Source organism: Photinus pyralis, unplaced genomic scaffold (genome assembly GCF_008802855.1).
Source record: "Photinus pyralis isolate 1611_PpyrPB1 unplaced genomic scaffold, Ppyr1.3 Ppyr1.4_LG5, whole genome shotgun sequence".
Taxonomy (NCBI): domain Eukaryota; kingdom Metazoa; phylum Arthropoda; class Insecta; order Coleoptera; family Lampyridae; genus Photinus; species Photinus pyralis.
Window position 1 is genome coordinate 26,222,527 of NW_022170596.1, and position 20,284 is coordinate 26,242,810.

The 20,284-nt window shown below is 34.7% G+C and overlaps 1 protein-coding gene across 10 annotated transcripts in view; it reads left to right on the forward strand.

Moving 5' to 3' along the window:
* LOC116171529 (cyclic nucleotide-gated channel rod photoreceptor subunit alpha) overlaps positions 1–20,284 on the forward strand; it is a 249,034-nt gene that overhangs the window by 107,497 nt on the left and 121,253 nt on the right. The window contains exon 1 of one of the 10 annotated variants that reach the window (XM_031488419.1): positions 17,675–17,701. The exons of the other annotated variants lie outside the window; for them this stretch is intronic. The gene's annotated coding sequence lies outside the window, so the exon portion shown is untranslated. Of the gene's footprint in view, positions 1–17,674; positions 17,702–20,284 lie in introns of those variants that run through there. 10 annotated transcript variants of the gene reach the window in all.

The following is a 20,284-nucleotide window of genomic DNA, read 5'->3' on the forward strand; positions in this document are numbered from 1 at the left end:
ATAGGGCGCTAATAATGTCAAGATGTCGATAAAATAGTGGGGTGGATATTTTAAAGATTTATTAGGAAAAGTTTTTACCTTTTTGTTTTTAATTCAACGAAATAATGAAGTTGAAAAAACGAGCTTCGGCTCTTTTATTTAGACCGGCGGAAACGGAAACCGTCATCTTCTGTTGAAAACCCTTCTAAAATTAGATGGGAGTGGAAATCAAAATTCAAATGCGTAATTTGAGGTAGTTTGTTTCTTTATTTGCCGCCTACAATCGGTCACGTTACGACGTAGTGTAAGGGATCCTGTTGTTTCGCAACATCGTAGGGCTACATCTCTGCTAAATATTGTATTTCACTTTGAAAATTGACTATTGTGCCACTTTAGTAGTGGTGATACTATATAGGCACCCATTAATATATGTGGATTGCGAGACAAATTTACTAGTTTCCAAGTGGCTTTATCAATGTAGACGTCACCTTTCATAATCCTGCCCTCGAGAGGTTTGTAATGCTGGCAACGTAGGATTAGAGTGTTGTCCGTGCAACACCCTAGGGGATTTTGAACATTTTTGTGCTTAAAATAAAAAACGTGTACATTTACTGCCAAGTCGAAGTTTTGACGTGGCAACTTGTGCATTGAAGCAAAGAGTATCCACTCTTTGATTGAAGTTGCAATAATCGTTTTGGAATTGACGCTTGTTCGTGTAGTTTACCAACTTCCGAACGTACTGATCACATTTAGACAATTGTATACAGGATACCACAAACACATTGTTCGAGTAGGGCTAACTATTGTATTAAGCTAGTTAGAGCTTGTTAAAATGGAACAAGAAGAGCGAGAGTTTATATCAGGGTGCAGAGTTTACAGTTCAAATAAATAGGTACAAAGAGACTCGGGTTTATACGCTAATTTTCGATTAAAAAAAAACCTATTAGCGTATCACTTTTTAGAGACCAAAAACTAAAATACGAAACATCAATTTCGAAACTTTAGGTACTCGTACTTTGATGTACACACGCGTACAGCGTAAACACCAGTGGCGTAACTACAATGCCTCAAAGGTACGCAATGAGGACGGGCCGCGACTTAAAAGGGGCCCCGACAAAAATGTACAAAAAATTTAATTCTGACAAAAATTGAAAATTTCCCGAACTCCTTCAACGGTATGCTTCTATTAATTATTTACATATTATTTTCCGTTACTAAAGGAAAACGTAAAAAAACGTAATGCAAATGCTTTTTTTACAGTTTCTAATTAAAATTAATTAAATTAAAATTCTGAATCATTGTTCACGGAGGGTAAATATAGGTGAAAAGTCTGGAGCAATATCTGCAATATACAAAAATTAACAAAAAAGTAGTTAACTCAAATCGATTTAAAACCAACTCCACTCCTTTCCCATTTGTGAAAAATAACATTCCGAAGTCTCTTACATGAAGTAATGAAATATGTTATTAATTAGCGAGACCTTCGCCGATCCAGAAGGTATCTGGAGGTCCTGGATACGGCAACTTTACACTGAAGTTGTATTTCGAAATGAATGCCGCTAAATAATTTTAGCAGTCCAGCTTACCTCTGCACGGACGAAATAGACATTAAAAAAGGCAGATTCATACACAAAGAATTGAATTTAACCCCAGGTTACAAAACAAAACACGAATTGGTATGTGACTTAAAACGTGTATGAAACTTGAACCCTAAAAGAAATCAAAGGTAGCCTCTTTTCTTTGATGAAATAAGATTTTACATACCTCTCTTATATAAGAGAGATAATCGTAGATGAACGATTGTCGATGGAAATTACCGTACAACAATTACAGCCAAAACCTAAAGGAGGTACACGGTAAATAAACGAAAGGCAACATGGCGGTACTTACAACAAAAGGCACTACGAGCACAGGCCGTCCAAATGATAACTTTGCAATTCCCAAATATGGTTCAACTCGCCAGAGATCAATAAATATTCAAAAGATGGCAATTAGAATTCCATGCGTTCACCTTAAGCTTTCAGCTGTGTTTTTAATTGATGTGTACTTCGATGCGTAGATGCGAAGAAAAAAGGAAGAAAATGGACACCCAAAAATCAAGGCGTTGCCAGTTCTACGCGGCACAACTGCGTAGTTAAATTCCATCAATAGGTGGAGCCATCTATCATTATTTGCATATGAAGTCATTTCAACGCATCACTCTTACGGAAGCGGCTAGAGAGATTGATAAAAACATTAATCCAAAAAAATCTCCTAGATTCGATGGAATCTGTCCAGGGTTCCTCAAAGAACTGTCGAAAAAGGTACTACGCTGCTTCAAAACAGTGCAAATAATTATGCTCAAGAAACCGGATAAACCTACGGTTACCTTCAATATCTAAATTGTTTGAAACACTCCTCTTGAAGCGTCTCAAACAACTCCCTGACTTTCGGTTTGCGTTCAGACCTAATCATTCAACCATTAACAAAGTACAGGGTGGTTCAAATTCGATGCTCACCATTGGGATCGCCGTAACGGTGAGCGATACGGTGTAGATTAAAGGGGGGCAAAGTTGTCCCCTTTTGTGACTAGAAAATCCCATTTGAAATTTTTGAAAGATCTTTGAAAATAATTGACCGAAAAACTTCGCTTTTATTTTCCCTGATTTAAACGGCGAGAAATGGACGGTTCTCGTTAGCAATTTTTTTCGGAGAATCTGAATCTGTTTACAGAATTTCCGTAGCATGCTAGATGTAGAAGCTACAGGCTACTACTTTCTTGTTTCTTATGGGACGTTTGTAGAATGATGACTATTTCTTAAAGAATCGATTATTCAGGTCTGATAATAAACATTACACCGCCGATTGCAGCGGGTCTTTTTGCATATAACGGTGTTGAACCTCCCTTCTTGAAATATTACGGTTTTCTAAGCAAACTCGAAAATTCTTTAGGGAAATTATTAACTGACCAACGGCTAGCTCATAATACATAATAATTTTACTATGATTGACTTACTTGCTGAAGATTTCTCCTTTTCTACTTTCCTAAAAATTGAAACCCGGGTTCGGGTATGGATATATGTAAACTTATAGTGGGTTGGGTTGGTAGAGCAGCCTTCGCTGAAACCCCGCCCATTCAAAAATAAAGGCAAAATAAAATAAAATAAAACTCTAAGAAGAAATTAATATAATATTAACTACAAGGGCTTAAAACTTGCAGACTGAAAAAATCCATAATAACGCAGATCAAAGCAAGGGAAATTTTATTACTACAGAAACTACGTGTGCATGACCTGTAGCGGGAAAATAAGAAACTACGAAGGAAGATCTATATCGATCATGTAAGCTACAGGGAATTTATATACAGAAGGCGTAACTGTTACTAAATAGAACATAATTTTAAGACCTTTACATACTTTGAGCTGCTTGTGGCACTTAAAGATGTTGCGGTCAAACATATGTCCCTCCTTTTTAATCCAAAAGGAATTTAAATGGGTACATTTCGTTCCACCCTAGTGTTCATGAAAATTCATACACAATGCAACTTAGGTAACATTTTTATTTATTTAAGTATGTCAATCTTTTAACATTATTTTGGGAAAAGTCGTTTTAATCTACAAAATGTTTAATTATCAATCTGTTTTGCTGTATTATACATAAAAGCATCTGAAGTTTGATGCTTTACAATATTTTAGATATGTACAATTTTAATTTATGTGTTATTTTGAGAATGTTTTAGAAAATGTGTGATTATCTTTTGCAATGGTCGCCATTTTGAAACTAGGAGGTGTACATTAGTTACCCTAATTCTTTTAACTATTAATTCACTTTGAATTCTCCAAGGTATTTATCAGTATTCTTTAAAGATAGTATAGATTCCAATTACTCAAAAACCATAGGAGCTCATTTGCATCAGACGGCTGAGAAATAGCACATAAAGTTTCACGGAAAAAGATTTGGCCCTTTCCGCAAAAAAAACGCATGTCAAATACACTGTGTGGCAACCTTAACAAATGCAATAAACGTAAATAAATAAAACCGTTTAGCAAAAGCGTTGTTGGTAAGCGTTGAGAGCTTGCTTACATTTCATTTTAGTTCAAAGGAAAATACATAACTTTTGAACGTTCAGTTTACGTAGTACTCGCATTCGTATATTAACTAAAGCTCACCCAGTATTTGTCTAGGAACAAGACGTAAACTGCGGGCAAGCTGAAATTTTGTAAATTTGTTAAGGTCTGTAAGCGTACGAATTATCAACTAAGGCGAATATCGTACCCACGTGCCCATAATTATTATTCGTTTATTTAATCAAATTTTAAAATTTCTCCCTCGAACTTTTTTTTACGCGCAAAACTTCGCAACGCCTGGGATTTCGAAATTATTTTGCAGTTCGACATACCGTGACCGTTTACAAAATTCGGTGAACAAGCAAGCCGCGTAATTAAATTTTCATTGAATAAATTGCAAAAGTTTCACGCGTAGAATTAACGGTGAAAATTGTTTCGCTTGTGTTTACGCAAAATTTGCGTTTGTCTACAAACTACGATCATAATTAATTTTGGCGTATTTTTTGGCTTTAAGTTGTTTTAAGTTTTCAATTAAAAATTGTTTTCTCGTTAATTTAATGAGTTCACTTCAAAGAATTTCACGCCTCTCGGTGTCTTTGTGAAGAATACTTTGTATTTTGTTAGCGTGTATAAACTTATTTCTCTAACCATAAGTTTACTTCTGTTTAGGTAATTAATTCCATCTCCGTTCTGGTATTTAATAATTTTCAGTGCGAAACAATTTTCCTTAAATCGTAATGAAACATTTGTTATGTTTCGCACGTGTACTAGACATTAAAAAAAGCCAAACTAACATTAATCTGCGTTTATTTTAAAAATGAAAAAACCTAACCTTTCTGACTAAGGGTGATTTTTGTCACACTCTTCTGCCCTTCAATTATTATAATGCATATACGTACGTGATGTCACTGCTAATTTTAAAACATTTTTCAAATGTTACTCTCGACTTGAAAAGGTATTTTATATACAGGGTGTTACATATTGTAAGTATGTAAACAGATTGGGTGGCAGAGGGGATCAAAACAAGCACAGGTTGTACGTTTTTTAATAGGGTTTGGGGGTATGTCCTTTCTGATTTTGCAATTTTTTTCCAAAAATCAAAATTTATTGCAGGTATCATTACAATTACTTACATTAAAATGTTTGCATACCTTTTTTTTTCGTTCTGCATTCATTTATTATTGATTCTTATTAAAATTGCATATTCTAGTATTTAGTGATGTAGAGGGTAAAGAAAAAATCTATTATAAAACAGCAATAGACTCCTAGATTTCGTTTTATTGACAGTATCTACAGGTGAAGTTGCTCCAAAGTATCTTATTGAATAAGGTTGGAGCAATCCCACGTGTTCACCAATTGAGTTAAAGAGTACGTGATCTCGGTGTTTAGATCTGGAACCACTCAGACAAACGAACGGAATTTACCCAAGCATTATTGATGAAAAATTGATAAGCTAAATGAAACTACTAAATACCAACGCCACAGTTTTCTTCTCTGGGGAAGTCGTAACTTTCTTTCGCTTGGTTATAGTCTTTTACAAACTTAAAAGATAGAAAAACTTTACGAACAACAGGAATAAAATGTCAAAATCACATAATTTGATTTATGTTACATAGATCGGTTTTAGATTAGAATATGCGTCTCAGAATGATATTTTAATTTACTGCTAACAACGTAATAACGAAAAAGATAATTATACAAGATTTGATATTTTTTAATTAAAATTAACAATCTTTAATTAAGGCCTCCACAAATATGCCATTTTTTAATTATTTCGCCGATCAGATTTGTTTAAATTTTATTTTATTCGAGAGGAAACAAGAAATTCCTTTTATTCTCCTCGCTTTCCTTTCGGCAATCGCTTCGTTACGAGTAAAATTGAATAGAATTCACCTATTTAATGCCTGCTCCTTTTTGGGTTATCGGTCTTTTAGGACAAAATGTTTCTATACACCGTAGTTGTAGGCATCTTTAAAAGAATTTCTTTGTAAAACTTGCCTTTGCAAAGTCACTTATTACTTGATTTTTTGTCCGTGCTCATTAAGTTGCCGGTGAGAGAATATTGAAATTGAGAGAACGTCATTGATGAACTCGACCCTCTCACGATTGAAGTTTTTTTCTTTCAATTATAATACGTGTCTTTCCCAGCTGACAAGAGATTACACAGAGAACAAATCTGAAAATGCATATGTAGATTCTAAAGTATATTCGAATGGGGCATCTTTTTCAATTTAAATATGTCAAGAAGGCTCAAGGTTGTTGAATTTAAATGAAATGTATATGACGCGTTTTTGTGGACGTGTAACGGTAGCTTTCGCAGTGGAAATAATTTTTTTCCAATTTTTTATAGAGATGGGTAAAGTAGGGATTTTTTCTTGTTTTTAAAGGCTAGAACAGTTTAGGCATTACAATATTATACAAAATCTACAGAATGTCACACCTAGACGGTCCAATTTGCCAATAAATTACATGACTGGTTAAATTATAAAAAGCTTAATTTTTTTGCTTATGTAAAATCTATAGAGTATTGTTCTCATAATAGCTTTAGGAAGTCTTAGGCTCCACTGAGTCCGAGATATAGGATGTAACCTTGGTAGGGTTTTTCTTGCAAAGATAGCTAACCTAAAATTATTTCCGTGACGTTCCCACACTCGTGTGTAGTCCACATGGAAAATAAAAATGATTGATTGATTGAAAAATTACCAATCTCGCAGATGACCACTCTTCATTATACAAATACAATTCAGCACACTTTTAAACTAAATTTACGTGTTTAGTTGTTGAAATATCGATATGTGCAATGGCAAACGGTGGGTTCAGTTTAGATCAAGTTCTAACAAAACATTCAAGAAATAATTATAATTTTTCTAGGGCACGTCCAGCATTCGCTTAACTCGACTTAACGACTTTTATCACAAGGTAAAGACTATTCTTTAAACACTCTGTAGAGTTCCTCGACACAACTTTACATTTAAACAAAACAGTCTGTGTTTTTTTCAAATACGCAAAAAAGCAAGAATTAACACCCGTCCCTTCTATTTAAAACATTTTTCCTTTCTTTTCACCTTCGGCCCATACTCCCGTAACAAATTAATGTGTCGTTGAATCCGTATTTTCTTATCTTGAAACTAATTAGCTTACGACGCGATAACAAAACGGCTTATCTACGACCTACCCCTTATAAAAATGGAGGGTACGAGGGGGGAATCCTTCATGGTAGTCTAATGAAAGGTCTCCTCGACCCCTTATTGTGATCTGTTCTAAATCCTCTGTCTCAAGAGCGACGTGTCGGAGAGTACTCACAAGGCAAAATGAATCATCTGGACAAATCATATTTATTGGTTATGGCATGACATTAACCGTCAATATCTGCAAAATGGAATATCGGTGGAAGGTACTCTCAAAGGGCCGTTGGAACGTCTGAATAAAACATACCTACTGGTGATATGAAAACCTTAGTATGAATATCTCGAAAATTGAGTATCGGAGGAACGGGAATGGGAAAATGCAATATTGCAGAGAATTGAACTTGATTCTTCTTGCATTATGTATAGCGCAGATTTATATACTTGTTAAGATTTGTTGTAGGGTCATAAAATCGCAATAATGTTTGAAATATACACAGGCAAACATTGAAACAACCAACAGGAGAAGTATGTATTGTATTCTAATACGTTTTTTTAAGATTTTTATATTAGGGTCACAAAATCACACTAAAATGTCTAAAATTTTAATTAGAAAGACGGTAAAGTACGTTGAAGGATATTATGTTACTAGTAATCTTTTTAAATATTTGTTGTATTAGGGTTACAGAATTGCAAGAAGGTGTAAAATACTAATTTTTATTAGCAATCATTGAAATATTATGTATTCTGTTCTCCTAATAAACTTCTTCATTTGTTGCATCAAACTACTCTTTTAAAAATTAGGTCAGGACTCAGGATCACATAGACGCATGAAGGTCTCGACTATATAAATATTTATAGCTAAGCTTATCTCATATTACTTTCCCCTAATACTATTTTTTAGGAATCGTTGCATGGTTAATAATTAATAATTTATTGGGACACGCGTCTTTGTATCAGGATCACAAAAACGTAAAAGTGTGTTAAATAATTCAGAAGAATTATACCCTCCTAGTACAAATTACGTTTAAAAATTATACCAACATCCAGAGGGGCGAGGATGTATTGAATGTATTTTATTTTCTGAATTGCATGAGGAGCACAGAAGCGCGTTTATACTTCTTCCTTCGTATTATGTTCTCGTAAGATTCTTTTAATGTTTTCATTTTTCTTATAACATAAAATCAAGAAGGTGTAAAATGACAACAATTTATGTACACGCGGTCACGTATTCGTTTCGTTGATTGTTGGGATCCCAGAAACGCAAGAAACTGTAAAACCAAGAATTAATTTTCCCACTATTATGATCTAATACAGTTTTTACTAATTTCTTTTTCATAAAAATTGTATTAGGATCTCAGAAAGATAAGAATATCTAATTTCTTTCAATTGTTGTTCATATTATGTTCTCTTAGTAGTTTTCATGATCGCTGCAAACCAAGAAAACGTGACTATCGCCTGGGACTGTATGTCCGCTACAACCGTCGTCCATGTTACGAGACGCAACAGTTATAAGAGGGGGGGGGGCAGTGTAGCGATCCCGATAGACATCGAGGATTGAAGGATACGTCGTCGGCGATAAAGAACGAAAACGCATGTGACGTAATCTTTCTGAGAGATATGTGTGTTTGAGAACATTCAACATTTTAGTTGTAATAAATATAACCACGTAATTATGTAAATGTACAGTCAAGTTTCCATGCGAATATCTCGCGAAATAAACAAATTGGAAAAGCTCGGTTTGGAATAACTGTGATAAAGAATGAAGGAACTAGAACCATCTAGAAACTAAGCGCCCTCCACCCCAACTCTCAAATTTCAAATGGTACCACCCTCATTGTCGTTTAAGAAGTTATTTTGGTTGCGTAAAATTAGCCGCACTTCAAAAGCGGTTTTGTCATTTAAAAGTAGACATAGAAAAAAGCAATACATGTGAAGCCTTATCCCTACTTCTTAATAAATAGCAGTGTATAATTATATTATTTACACTACGGTTATATGAAACAATTTAACATTTATTCTAGAGTTAAAACGTTAATTGTTTATACGATATTCACAGGAATGAGGATATCCTTTTGTTCTTTGTGCCAACGGCAAAGCATAAACTAGAATAAGAGTCAGGAAGTCATTAATGAACACATTACGTTCGTATTCTATTAATTACTATTAGTCGTATACGGGTAAGTAGGTACAGCGTACGATAATTAAAAAAAATTCTGTCAGTAGTACTCGCTTTCCTCTAATTACCTCCATTCTCCGATTCGTTGTAATGAAATAATTCCATCTAAAATTGCAAATAACAAAGGTAGCGATCATCATCACCATCTAAGATACACCTCTAACGTGTTTCACAGAACGTTTCACAAGCAACGTCGTCGCTTAATATCAAATTTGTGTTTCAAGAAGTTGTCCTTTGAAGCTTGAATTTAATTTCGAACCGTAACAGAAGACGTTTGTCATTTAATTCAAAATCGTATCGCTGTTTTTGATATAGCTGCTAATTGACACAATGCCGAAGTTAATGCTTTGAAAGGAAATCTATAATTCGGGAATAATTTATACTTTAAACTAGCTCGACAATTTCCAAACTAAGCGCCGAGGATTGTTTGCGAAGTGCTCTTGGTATATTTTGCATAGCCCCCAAATATAGACCACTCGAGGGATGTCTGACATAATAAATTCTCCTGCCAAATACCCAAAATGATTTTCCGAGCAATGCGATCCTGATGACATTTTACTTGATATGAATAAAAACGGTCTTATCGGAACGGACGCCTTCCACCTAACTTAATCCAGTTAAAGTTAAAACAAAAACACTTACAAAAGTTTCTTTTTTTTTTCATTGAATTAAATTTAGAATTTTTCCTTTCATTAGCGAGCGCCTACCTACCGGGGGCGCCATTAAAAGTCCAAAACGGGAGAATGGAGAGACATTATGAAACTAGGGAGAACGAGTTTAAGTCGGGCCTTTCTAGATTTGCACCGTAATATATTACTTGATGAATTGGTGTACTTAACGTTGGCAAGTTGGTACTATTTATTATAACGGCCGAGCTGAAACGCTCACCGTAGGCGGTTTAGGGATATTGTTTTTGTAATTACGTTAACGAATCTGGATGCAAACGTAACGGGAGAGAGCGAGAGGGTCTATATGGTTTGCGTGGATAATGGTCACATACAAAAACTGTTTAGCCGAACGTTCTCGAAATAATATATTCTATTAGGTAGACGCCATACATACGTAAAATGACAGAGGAATTGTTTCCCGATACGAATCCGTGCAAATTGTCACGAAATTAGCATAGCGAAATCCAGGTTTTTTTAAATGTAATTGAATCTATCTGTCAAAAGATTACGGTACTTACGTGAGAACGGCGATGTCAATTAAAAGAGCGCCAGGTTTAATTATATTGAAATACGCGCTCGGGAGGTATTTAACCAGATGTCAACTACAGAAATCTGCTAATGACGCTTCGGATGAAAACAGTGTAACGCGGTGTGAAAAGATTCTTTACCTTTTCTCTTTCGGTCTAAGCTTTTAGTTCAACTATTATACGTTAATAGACTATTCTGGGATTTCGGAACAAGAAAGTTTCTGTGGACGCTGATGGCTGGACATAACTAACTCCACATAGTAAATTGAATTGTAACCAATTGCAATAGTTGAGTTGACTTGTGTTAAAAATTAACAGGGGATGAAATTGACTCAATATTCGACTACCTTGGATTTTGAACATGTTCATAGATATTGAGCGCCAGCGAGAGACGGATCATTTTTAATAAGCTGGATATAGTGTGATTCAACTGCTACATTTGTTGTTAACAAATTAAAAATGATGAAAAGGAAGGTATGAATAAGAGACGTTCACAATCATCACATCGTAATACACATGCAAACGAAAATGTGAATATTTTTAACGCGGATATCTTGTTTACACAGAAGATAGATATAAGTACTTCCTGGGAAGCAGCACGGGCTTAACTGGTTAATTAATAACGGAGGCACAAAGCATTAAGTATTTAATGTAAATTAAACACACCCTCAATAATAATTAAAGGGAAAGTAAATTAAATTGTATATAATATAGTCAATATTGAGTACTCAGGCTTGACGAACGTTTGCAAACCTGTCACCTCTGTAAAAAAAATTATAGTTAAATTTCGGTGCACTTCTCTTGACCAATCCGATACTTAGACATTGAAAATTACACGAGATGTAGTTTTTGGGTAACTTCTGAACTAAAAAAAGCTCAACCATGTACCTACTAATTATAAGGTGCAGTAAGGATATGTCTTAATAACTTACAGCAATATGAACACAGCTTACAAGAAATTACTAAATTTAATATAATTTATGCTATACTATTTATGCTCAATACTAAATTTAAATTGTAGTATTGGAACACTATTGGAATATTTAAAAAAAATTCAATCACTAAAGTATATTTTACAGTGTTCACAAACAATATTGAGATTTTGGTTTAATTTTGAGACTCGTTTTCTCTATTTATACAGGGTGAGTTTGTTTAGCTAGGTGGCTATTGCGATCAAGATTTTGAGACTCGTTTTCTCTATTTATACAGGGTGAGTGTATTTAGCTAGGTGGCTATTGCGATCAACATTTCATGTCATGTCAAGATTTAAATAATGAGGTTTTTGTTTAATTTTGAGACTCGTTTTCTTTATTTATACAGGGTGAGTTTGTTTAGCTAGGTGGCTATTGCGATCAAGATTTCATGTCATCTCAAGATTTAAATAATGAGATTTTTGTTTAATTTTGAGACTCGTTTTCTCTATTTATCAGGGCGAGTTTGTTTAGCTAGGTGGCTATTGCGATCAAGATTTCATGTCATGTCAAGATTTAAATAATGAGATTTTTCTTTAATTTTGAGACTCGTTTTCTCTATTTATACAGGGTGAGTTTGTTTAGCTAGGTGGCTATTGCGATCAAGATTTCATGTCATGTCCAGATTTAAATAATGAGATTTTTGTTTATTTTTGAGACTCGTTTTCTCTATTTATCAGGGCGAGTTTGTTTAGCTAGGTGGCTATTGCGATCAAGATTTCATGCCATGCCAAAATTTAAATATTGAGATTTTTCGTTAATTTTGAGACTCGTTTTCTCTATTTATCAGGGCGAGTTTGTTTAGCTAGGTGGCTATTGCGATCAAGATTTCATGTCATGTCAAGATTTAAATATTGAGATTTTTCTTTAATTTTGAGACTCGTTTTCTCTATTTATACAGGGTGAGTTTGTTTAGCTAGGTGGCTATTGCGATCAAGATTTCATGTCATGTCAAGATTTAAATAATGAGGTTTTTGTTTAATTTTGAGACTCGTTTTCTCTATTTATACAGGGTGAGTTTGTTTAGCTAGGTGGCTATTGCGATCAAGATTTCATGTCATGTCAAGATTTAAATAATGAGGTTTTTGTTTAATTTTGAGACTCGTTTTCTCTATTTATACAGGGTGAGTTTATTTAGCCAGGTGGCTATTGCGATCAAGATTTCATGTTATGTCAAGATTTAAATAATGAGGTTTTTGTTTAATTTTGAGACTCGTTTTCTCTATTTATACAGGGCGAGTTTGTTTAGCTAGGTGGCTATTGCGATCAAGATTTCATGTCATGTCAAGATTTAAATGTTGAGATTTTTCGTTAATTTTGAGACTCGTTTTCTCTATTTATACAGGATGAGTTTGTTTAGCTAGGTGGCTATTGCGATCAAGATTTCATGTCATGTCAAGATTTAAATAATGAGGTTTTTGTTTAATTTTGAGACTCGTTTTCTCTATTTATACAGGGTGAGTTTGTTTAGCTAGGTGGCTATTGCGATCAAGATTTCATGTCATGTCAAGATTTAAATATTGAGATTTTTCGTTAATTTTGAGACTCGTTTTCTCTATTTATACAGGGTGAGTTTATTTAGCTAGGTGGCTATTGCGATCAAGATTTCATGTCATGTCAAGATTTAAATATTGAGATTTTTCGTTAATTTTGAGACTCGTTTTCTCTATTTATACAGGGTGAGTTTATTTAGCTAGGTGGCTATTGCGATCAAGATTTCATGTCATGTCAAGATTTAAATAATGAGGTTTTTGTTTAATTTTGAGACTCGTTTTCTCTATTTATACAGGGCGAGTTTGTTTAGCTAGGTGGCTATTGCGATCAAGATTTCATGTCATGTCAAGATTTAAATATTGAGATTTTTCGTTAATTTTGAGACTCGTTTTCTCTATTTATACAGGGTGAGTTTATTTAGCTAGGTGGCTATTGCGATCAAGATTTCATGTCATATCAAGATTTTATCAAATGTCGACGTTTTAGAATTTGTAGATCATTTTGTGAGACTTTTAAAGAATAAAATTATTTTCCGTTTTTATATGTATGTACTATACTGGGTGGTCAATTAAGAATGCGAAGTACTGTATCTGGGAGCTTATCCTTCGTAGAGGCTTGCGACAAAAAAAGTTAGTACTAAAACGGCCAAGAGAAAAATGTGAAAAATATTTTGAAGTTTCTGAAATGACCGCTAGGGGGTGTAACTGCAATCTTGAATCTAAAAAGTGATGTTTCTGTGAATTCCGCTATATTAACGTAAGAAAAAATACCTGGGCTTTAAAGTCGAAGATAATCTGATTCTTTTTTTTGACAACTCTAAAAATAAACTGGCGAGTAATATTCAAAGGTTTCCGTAAAAAAACCTTGTATCTTCGAAACGGCTGAGTCGATTTTAACAAACTTGGACTAGTTAAAAGAGCTACGCTTGGGTTACAAATATTATAATATTTGAAGTTTTGTTAGTTTCACATGTCGCCACTAGAAGGCTTTTTCTGACATTCCTACAAAAATGGTTAAATTTTTCAAAAAAATTAAGTGTATTGGTAGGACTTTTTTTCATGAAAAAGTAGCTAAATGATACCTTAAAGGCGCATTTCGCTATCTGGTTTCTAACCTAAAATTTAAGCCAAAGAAACCTTTATACCCTTAAATTTTAATTTTTTTAAACTAATTTTTCTGGAATTCTTTTTTATTCATTAGAATTAAATCACCCTCTTTGAAAATATTACAAAATATCGCTAAAAGGTAAGCAAATAATGCTAATAACAAAAGGCATATTTTTTGTTTAAATCCATACGTTCACTATGGGTATATACGAAAAATACACTTAATAAAAGCAGGCCATGGACAACAAAACAATTGCCTAATCAAAACATAAATAATCCTCAAATTGTTTAATAGTTTCGAGTTACTTTGAGCAATTTTTGTCCTTACAAAATGCGTTTTACGAATAATGCAGTGATATAGTCAATATTTCTAGCATTTAAGGGGTCATTAAAAACCATTCTTTTTTAAATCGATCCTTTTTAGGGCAACAACTTACATCATAAACGGAATTCCAGAAAAATTAGTTTAAAAAAAATATAAATTAAGGGTATAAAATTTTCTTTGGCCTACGTTTTAGTTTAGGAACAAGATATCGAGATGTGGTTCTCGCGATCATGTTTAGGCATCATTTACCTCCTTTTCAATGAAAAAAAAAGATTATACCAATGCATTCAATTTTTTTGAGAAAAATACCAATTTCTGTCAAAAAAGCCCTTTAGCGACTATGGGAAACTAACAAAATTTATTATAATATTTGTAGCCCAAGAATAGCTCTTCTCAACTAGCCGAACTTTGTTAAAATTGGCTCAGCCGTTTCGAAGATACTTACATGGTGTTTTTTTAGGGAAACCTTTGAATACTATTTTTAGAGATTCGCAGACATCACTTTTAAGATTCAAGATTGCAGTTATGCCCCCTAGCGGTCATTTCAGAACCTTGAAAATATTTTCCAGGTTTCTCTCTTGACCGTTTTAGTACTAACAAGCCTCTCCGATGGATAGGTGTCCAGATACTGTACCTCGCATTCTTAGTTGACCACGGCTCAATGTACTTTGTACAAATTTGGGATGGCCTACTTGGAATTATTTAACATTTTTCGTTTATTGCCTCGCATAGTTACCATCAACACGGCCATACAATTTTTGCCATAAGAAATACTTTGTAAACTTCAATCCAAAAATTTACGGTATTAGTTTCCAAATAAAATACTAAGTATTTGGTATGGCGTCCATAAGAAATAAGGATGTGAATTTACTCGAAACCCACAAGTCATTAAAGTTTTATTTTAGCACTATCAGAAAGACAAGAAAAGATCAAGGTTTTTCAAAATTATTTTACTCAATATCTTCATTTTCATGCCTACTTTATATGTCAGGAAACTTGAGTTTCCATGACTGAAGCAGCCCACACTACTTTTCCTACCGCCTGTCTCTTTACCGGTCGCACCTGTCATTTTACCAGCGGCACCTGTCATTTTCCGGCCGCACCTGTCACATTGTTAAATGCATATAATGACTCCTGTCATCACTGACAGGTTGACATTAATCACTACTCGGAAATTTAATTCTATATTCCCTCCCAAGCAATGTATCATTTTCCATGTAAATAACTATTTTAATATCTTTAAAAAAAAATGTTCTCGAAAATGAATTTTTTTGTAATTTTGGCCATAGCTTCGCTATTTGTAGAGCTACAAAAAACGTCGGAAGGGAAAATTAATCAGTTCTGCATAACTTTGCCCATTTAAGCGGCATTGTATCTCTTACGCTTTGCGAGATCCTCGCCATAGTGGAAATAAAAATAACTCACCCTGTGTAACAATGCTTTTTTTTTATTTCTGTACATTTTGCCGCTCCTAAAACCTGCCACCCTAGGCTCCAGTCTACTCGGTCTGCTGGTAAATCCGCCACTGATACAATACGATAAATGGATGCTTTAACCATCGAGTGAATTAACTTTCACGACATGATTAGTTTTTATCGTCGTGTATAATACAAAACTTCGTGTTATATCAAAAACCATAGAAATCTTATAAAACTTCTGAAAAATCTGTGAGTATTGAATGTAGACGTCCAAAACAGCAAGTTTAGGTTCTCCCGTCGCTTCCATGAAAACAATAGTGTACTCTGTTCTGAACTTCATTTTATTTCAAGCTCCGTGTCACCCAAATAATTCCTTCATTAACTGTACTATAGTTGTCTAGAAGACCCTTTATCATTAGTTTACAATAGCGGAAAATATGAAAAAGTGTGTACTTCGAATTGAGAGATAAATCAGAGGTGGTGACAACCCCTACTAAAGAACGCCAGACGCCCTCGAATAGAATTAGAAACTGGCCGACGTGCTAGACCTAATTCGGAATGTAGTAAGAACGGTGATTGAACACCAATTGTTTAGAGTTTTAATTGAATTCGACTAGCTCATCCCATACTAAAGATAATATTTTTCGTTTACCATTCATGAAGAAACTTTTATAGCATCTTTTTCATTGTTAATATATGCGTGTGAAGAGAGTATATCAGCATTAACCGCTTATCTTTATAAGTTTCCCTCAAAAGTAAAATTAGCCCATAAAGCCCTTTTCATGAACATCTACCAACCCCTCTTCCACTGTTCGCTAATCTTGAAATTCTGTGACACTTTACTGGAGGGATTTTACTCGACATGGCCGTTTAGCGGGCCGCGGTTTGTTTATCAAAAATTTAGGAACACTTCATCTTAAGGTACATTCACGTAGGTACCCCTTTGATCCTTCACACTTACCACTGAAAAGCTAATGCATTTTTAATTATTAATCAGGCTCATTTGAAATTTGCTTAGTAATTTAGGTTCATTAAGCGTCGACTTCCCTTTCTTTAAATTAACGTAACGTTTTCAACCGCGCGTTAAATTAAAGGGCGAAAAATCGCATTCTCCCCCACATTAATCGAATTTCGACACCTTTCTATTGGCTAACTTATTTAAGTCGAATAATTGCGGGAGATATAATGATTTTCTCGCCCTTCAATCTAATTCGGTACGTATACAAAAGTTTCGAAAACGAGCATACCTCCCGGCGATTTTTCACGATAAGGCGTCGTTTTAACACGACGCCTTTCCTGTCGTGACCTTTTTTTTTTCGTAAATTGGAGAGAACGCGCAGCAATAGATTACGAGATTACAAAAGAAAGGTAAACTTCTGTCACTGTCGCATTTAATTGAAGGGACTCATTTAGAAAGGAATGTTTCTATCGCGATGGCAGTTAGGGGAAGGATTTTTTTTTCTTTTTCGTCTGAAAGACCAAACCTCATACAAAATACACTTTCGCCGGACAATGGAAAAGAAATGTACGGTTGGCATAAATTGGAACGAGAACTCATTTACTTTGGTAATTTGGTTTTTTTGATTAATTTTGTGTATAGGTGCCTCGAAAATTGAGCCCTGCTTACGATTTAGTATAACTGACGTTGCTCGCGGCAAAGAATTGGAGTTATATTACCAATTTCAATCCCTTCTATTGCGGTAACGAAAAATACTCAGAAAAACGAAAACATAAACATGTTTCAATTATTTGATTTATAATTACTATACGTTGTTGCTGTGCCAATAAATTGTGGAATCTTATACCGATTTTGTCTGAGAACGCACACCTGGGTGTATAGAAGGATTTAATCATTTATTACACGTAAGTTTAGGATAATGTTGCGAGTGACGAATGAGGTTGCGGTTTATGTGCATCTGTTTAGACGTAATTTTATTAAGCTTTAACAATTGCAAAAGCACAAATTGTACAAATTCTTCTTGTGTATGGTATAAATCGCATCTTCCGCGAGTGCACTACAGTAACTCCTGTTATAAAATGATTACACAAATGTATACCTACGTAATTGTCAAAAACAAACATGACAAGGGTGGATAGCGCAATTAAAATGAAACTAGTATTCCGTTACTAGGGATTTAGAGCATTAGGGGAGAGTGGTTGAAGATGACGCACCTAACAGGAATCGCTTACTGTTTTTTTATTTATTGCACGAACAATGCCAAATCCGTTAAATAACTATATGGCAGTGTTGGTAATTATTATATACCCACATTATTTTTTTTAGTCTCATAAAAACCTGGTAGGCATAACATTCTGAAAAAATTGCATTGCGTCGTCTTTTCCTTGGGGTTTGGGTAAGTTGACGCACTTATTAAAATGCACTATGGTGATAAAGGCTAACAAATTGACTCAAATAAAAATATATTATATAAAATTAAAATAAAACAAAACAACTAAAACCTTCATTTTACAAAGTAAAAGCTAAATTCAAGTAATAATGCCATTAAACACAGTAAAAACAAAACACTCAATTTTGGCATAAGTCACATACACAACCTTTAGGAGAGTCAACACCGCTGCACTCACTGTGTGCCCAATAACCGCAAATAGTGCACCTATACCACATTTCATTTTTTGTTCCAGTGTCTCCACAAATAATACATTGGTCGTATTCAGAAGCATTGCTAATATCGTCCAGTTCATCGTCGTCACATATTTCTTTTTCGTCGACACTTATTTCACTGTCAGAGTCAGATTCCTTGTAAACTTTTCTCACAACTTTGCCTTTCTTCTTTGTTTTCACGGTTGCATTTATTTTCCCTGCTACTGCCATGGCTTTTCGGTTTCGTTTATTTTCTTTTTCCTCCAAATTCTGTTTGAAAGGGGTGCTAGTTAAGACTTCTGAATGCTGCTTTTTACGTACATTCTTCTCAATTTTCTTGGCCTGTGCTTTGGGTACAGGTAAAAGTGTTGAAATTGGAATTTGTTCCGGTATAAAATAAAGCTCTGTTGCTGACGGTACTGGTTGTTTGCTTGTTGATGGTAGGAAAGGCACTGATTGTGTGCTTGTAGATGGTTGTGGAGATAGTTCTTGAGGTAGATGTTTAGATGATGGTGATTGATGCAATTGAATTTCCTTTAAAGGTTGTTCACTCATAAAGCTATCGGCTGGTGCAAAATCTTCTTCTGAAAATTTTTCAGAATTAAGTGGATATATTCCAGCGGCGGCAAAACCTGAAACTCCTTTTTCCACATTTGCCACTTGCTCATATGCCACTTTAAAAATTTCGGCTACATCATGAGTTAATGTGTTTCCTTCTTGTGGGTTAGAAATTTTTCTCTTCAAAAATAGGTTACATTGTCTGCTGTATGCGTTTTTAAGTGGTCCAAAGAAAGTAAGGTCGAGGGGTTGCAACTTATGTGATGTATGGGGCGGAATGCTAACCATAATTATTCCATGACTCTTACAGAATTCATAAATGGGCAATGAAATGTGGCTGGAATGATTATCCAATACAAAATACAAGCAATACTGGATTATCAACAGTAGAAGATACCTTTGCTTGAAAATGTTTCAGCCACATTACAAAAACTTGTTCGTTGCTCCATCCATTTTTTGTGCACGTATAAATAGAACCAGAAGGTCCATTTTTTTGGAGATGAGGACTCATCCTCAGTCGAGGAAAAATAAATAAGGGGGGCACAAAGTTTCCTGTGGCACTGACAGCGCAGATCACGGTAATGTTTTTCCCACGTTCCCAGGAACAAATAGTACCAAACTGTTTCACACCAGTTGGTGCCAGCCTTTTACCGACTTCTTTTGGTGTTGTAGACACCCCTGTTTCGTCTACATTATATATCCGATCCGGGCCAAATTTGTTTTTTGTTAATACTTGTTCTAGATTATCAAAAAATCTATCAACCTCCAGTTTGTTAAAGGCAGACACCCTACTTACACTGGTCCCTTCCGGTTTTCTCAGAGAAATATCAGAATTCCTCTTAAGAAAACTTCTAAACCAGTCTGGCCCTGCCATCGCTGTTTCCTTATTAAAACGATGCTTGATATGATTTATTTCGGCATATTTGTAAGCCACCTGTCGTAACTCAGTGGGCGTTATTCCAAAGAATAACCTTGCGAGAGATTTTACTTGTTCGGCAATTTCCCGTTCTTGTTCTTTAGAGAAAATTGGAGCGCGCCCTAGTGTCTCAGATTTCCTGTCCTTAATTTTTCTTTTAATTCCCAAATGACGTCGCAAAGTTGCCTCATGTATTCCAAAATCTCGAGCAACTGCCCGGATTTTACGACCTTTCTCTATAGCATCAAGCGCAGAGTCAAGGGAAGCTTGGCTGAAGTTCCTCCTTTCCGTTTTTCTCTGGTACTTTCCCATCTAGGACGAAAGCAATTGTTGTAAGTTCGGTAAAAAAAATTGCTGGCAAAGATAACGC